The following is a 5,007-nucleotide window of genomic DNA, read 5'->3' as shown; positions in this document are numbered from 1 at the left end:
TATAAGCACAAAGAAGCTGCCCCAGAAATCCTTCCAGCCATGCTCAGTATAAAAAAAAAAAACAAAAAAAAAACAAACGATATTAACACACCATTCTACTTCTGCTCACTCCTGAAGTAGGCCCCTCACAATACACACACTTATTTAACTCTCTCTGTGCTCAAGATATTTTTGATATATACCCGTAGAATATACATGAGCAGAGCTATGTTACTTAGCTGGTGAAATATGAAGATATGAGGAGCCAATGTTAGACCTCTATTAATGGATCCTTCCTGAAAATCATGGAATAACTGTGCAACGGAAACAAGCTTAAAGAAGCTTAAAACTCAGACTCTGAATTTTTTTTTTTTTAATTTTTTTGTCTCCAATACACATTTTCCATGTGATATTGTTGGCAGTGTCCGCCACAAATATTATTCTTGCTGCAAATCAACCAGCTTTGTGGCATTATGCCAGCTGTGGTTTTAGACTTTCTCTACAGGTCTGTAAAATATGGTTTAGTTTGTAGTAGTAGCGATCCTGCACTGTCATTTGGGATTACATACCAAGCAGTCAGTAGTCACTATAAATATTTCTTACACTCCATTTGTGGTACTCAGTGTTTCAGATTAGGTTTCCCTGTAACACTAAGTTACATTAAGTTACATGTCACTGGAAACATCACTGACTGTTACTCAGAAAAACAAAACAAACCATCAAAAACTAAAAAAAAACCCATCACTTTATTGGAATACAATATTTCATTAAAATACAGGTCTTCTTACCTTGTTACTATCTCTTCTAGGAAAGCTTGGAAAAATGTCATAAACACAGTGAAAATCTAGAGTGAGCTCTTGCTAACATCACAAAGCTGCCTTGTCTGTGAAGTCATGTGGGTTTACAAACAGTCAAGTGCTGTGAGAATGATAGGGAAGAATAACAAATACTTAAATAATGAAGTGCTTGGATATTAAAATGCCTGAAAAAGGAAAATAATAGAAAAGAGATGAACTGAGAGTAAGGCAATTTTGCGGCTGAATTTTGAGTTCATTAATTCTAATATGACTTAGAGTAATTTCTTCTGTTATTTTCTTCTTTGCCATTACACAGTTTCCAAATTCCCATGGTAGTATGTGTTTGGTATGAAAAAGGCTGACAGGAACAATCTTCAGACTGATGAAATTATTTTACAGATTCTTGTATTTTTCCTGCAATTATTAAAGGACATGACCTAGTGCTGTTTTTATAACATTTATTTAACTATTACGGATACTTTAAAATAGTAATTTTACACTTTTTCTTATTTAGACTCTTCCAAGAAACTAAATTTGAGTGTGTTTTGTTTGTTTGTTTGTTTTGTTTTGTTGGGTGTGGTTTGGTTTGTTTTTTTGGGGGGTTTTGTGTGTGCGTGTGTGTGGGGGGGGTGTGCGTTTTTTTTTTACCACTTCTGACCTTCCTGCATAGACAGATAGAATACTCTGAGAAAACAGATGCCATTGTTTATCTCCATCTTCCATGGAGACATAAGCAATATCTTTTATCATAGCTCCTGTTATTGTATTTCCTTTAGCTGTTTATTCTACCAACACACAGTAGAAGCTCTGAGTATCATCAAAGCTTACCAACCACTTCTTAGATCATAACAGCACAAGGATGTAGGTAACATTCTGTAGTTATTCTAAGAGTTGCTTGACTTGCAGAAAGTACTTCATTCATACATCAAGCATGGGATTCATCTGATCTGATGCAGGCATTTGCAATACAGATGTCTATGCCTGAGCCAGCAGTGTATATTCCCTTTATAGCCAGCGGAGAGAAACAAGCATTTCTAGAATGCATCTTGCTGACCCTTAATGCAGATTCCCAAATTAGGTCAGATGAATCACACCTTAAATATTGCTACACTTCCTCATTGTCTGTTAAGCATATCAGGTGACTGCTTCAGATATGGATAAATGATAAGCATTCCCTTATTTTCAAACCTGCCAAGGCTTGTTTGCCTCATACTTTTCAAGAAAAAAAATCCTATGGATCTCATTTTTGTAAATTCAGCATGATTTTTTTAATAACTTTTATTTTAGTTTTACTTTCAACAATAGTGGTAGTTAATTACATTTAATTTATTTACTGTTTAAGACTGGTCACTGTATTAGCTCCAGTGTTGATACAGAGGAATAAAGAGTTTCATTAGGCAATTTCATAGCTAATTAAAGACATAAATGGCTATAAATTAGAGGGTGAATTTATAAGTGTTCTTTGACTTGCCCTCTCCTGAGACTACTCCTGTCTGTGGGATGGCAGCTTCCAGCTATCCTTTCAAAGCCAGGAATAGTTTGCTCTTTGAAAAGAGAGAGAAAAAAAATTACATCCTGATGATATCATCTTTTTTTAAGAGTTAGATTGGATGACTTCTTTGAAAAACCTCAGATTAAAAAGAAAATTAAATCCAGGTCCTCAGAGTAGTAGGAGGTATCCTCCCTAGAAAAGAAGAGAACAGCAACAAACAGGTCGAGCTGTTTAGTGTACATTAGCCTGTTCTTATTCCTGGCACGTGTTGTTGAGGAGTCAACATAAAAAAAAAAAAAAAAATCTCTCTTGGACTTGATACTTACAAACAAGGAAGAAATGGTTGAAATATGAAAGTCAGACACAGCCTTGGTTGCAACAACGGTGTTCAAGATCCTAAAAGGAAGGAGTAGGGAAAAAAGTAGGACTGAAGTCCTGGCTTTCAGGAGAGCAGACTTTGGTCTCCAGGGACCAGCTTGGAAGGATCCCATGGGATATAGCCCAGGAGAGAAGAGGAGAGCAGGAGAGCCAGATATTCAGGGATCACTTCCTCCAAGCTCAAGAAAGCATCATACTGACAAGTAGGAAATTATGCAAAGACAGCCTGTGGACTGCATGGATGAGCAAGGAGCTCTTAACTGAACTTAAGACATAAAAAAAAAGAAGTATATCAGAGGTGTACACAGGGACAGTTGATCCAGAGCATATAGTTGCTGTCCAATACTGTAGGCACAGGGTTAAGAAAGCCAAAGATGACCTGGAGTTGAATCTGGCAAGGGATGTGAAAACCAACAAGGATTCTACAAATACATAAACAGCAAAAGGAAGACTAGGGAAAACATGCCCCTCCTGCTGAATGGGGCATGGGATTTGGTGACAAAGGATGTGGAAAATGTTGAGGTACTTAAGACATTCTGCCTGAGTCTTTACTGGTAAGAGTTGTATTCAGGAATCCCAGGCACCTGAGATCAGATAGAAGGTCTGGACCAAGAAAGACTTAACCTCAGTGGAAGAGAAGATTACAGAATCACAGAATGTTAGGGATTGTAAGGGACCTCAAAAGATCATCTAGTCCAATCCCCCTGCTGGAGCAGGAACACCTAGATGAGGTTACACAAGAATGTGTCCACGAGAGTTTTTAATGTCTCCAGAGTAGGAGCCTCCACAATCCCCCTGGGCAGCCTGTTCCAGTGTTCTGATACCATTACTGGGAAGAAGTTGCTTCTCAAATTTAAGTGGAACCTCTTGTGTTCCAGTTTGAACCCATTACCCCTTGTCCTACCATTGGTTGTCACCGAGAAGAGCCTGGCTCCATCCTCGTGACACTCACTCTTTATATATTTATAAACATTATTAAGGTCACCCTTCAGTCTCCCCTTCTCCAAGCTAAAGAGACCCAGCTCCCTCAGCCTTTCCTCATAAGGGAGATGTTCTACTCCCTTAATCATTTTCATGGCTCTGCGCTGGACTCTCTCCAGTAGTTTGCTATCCTTCTGGAACTGAGGGGCCTTCTGGCATGTCCACTACTCCTCCCAGCTTGGTGTCATCAGCAAACTTGCTCATAGTACACTCTATTCTCTCATCCAAGTTATTGATGAATATATTGAATAATACCAGCCCCAGTACTGACCCTTGAGGCACTCCACCAGATACAGGCCTCCAACTGGACTCTGCCCCATTGACAATGACTCTTTGGCTTCTTTCCTTCAGCCAGTTCACAGTCCACCTCACTACCCCATCGTCCAGTCCACATTTCCTCAGTTTAGCTGTAAGGATGCTGTGGGAGTCATCATCTATCCACCTCGTTATGTCCTCATAAAAGGCGATGAGGTTGGTTAAACATGACTTCCCCTTGGTGAAGCCATGTTGACTGCCCCTAATCACCCTCTTATCCTTGGTATGCTTTGAGATGGCACAAAGAATAAGTTTCCCAGCGATGGAGGTGAGGCTGACTGGTCTATAGTTACCCAGGTCCTCCTTCTTGCCCTTTTTGAAGACTGGAGTGACATCTGCTTTTCTCCAGCCCTCAGGCACCTCTTCCGTTTCCCAAGACTTGGCAAAGATGATGAAGAGTGGTCCAGCAATGACCCCAGCTAGCTCCCTCAGCACCCGTGGGTGCATCCCATCTGGACCTATGGATTTGTAGATGTTCAGATTGCCTAATTGCTCCCTAACTCAGTCCTCATCAACTGAGGCAAACTCCTTCATTGCCCTGGTTTCCTCTGGGGCCCCAGCAGTACGGGGCTCCTCAGGACAGCTTCCGGCAGAGTAGACAGAGACAAAGAAGGCATTCTGTAACTCTGCCTTCTCTGTATCTTCTGTCACCAGGGCACCCACCTCATTCATCAGTGGGCCTACATTGCCTCTGGTGTTAGTTTTATCTGCCATGTATTTGAAAAAGCTCTTTCTGTTGTACTTGACCCCTCTCACCAGGTTTAATTCTAAGGAGGCCTTAGCTTTCCCAGTTGCCTCCCTACACCCTCTGACAACAGCCTTATATTCTTCCCAAGTAGCCAGCTCCTCCTTCCATGATCTATAAACTCTCCTCTTCCACCTGAGCTCACCCAGCAGTTCCCTGTTTAACCACACAGGTCTCCTGGCTCCCTTCCTTGACTTCCTACATGTGGGGATGCTCTGATCTTGTGCCTGGTAGAAGCAGTCCCTGAACACTAACCAACTGTCTTGGGTCCTTTTACCTTCAAGCAGCCTTGCCCACGAGATTTCCCCTAGCAATTGCTT

This window comes from Columba livia, chromosome 1 (assembly GCF_036013475.1).
Source record: "Columba livia isolate bColLiv1 breed racing homer chromosome 1, bColLiv1.pat.W.v2, whole genome shotgun sequence".
Taxonomy (NCBI): Eukaryota; Metazoa; Chordata; class Aves; order Columbiformes; family Columbidae; genus Columba; species Columba livia.
Note: the sequence above shows the minus strand (reverse complement) of the source record.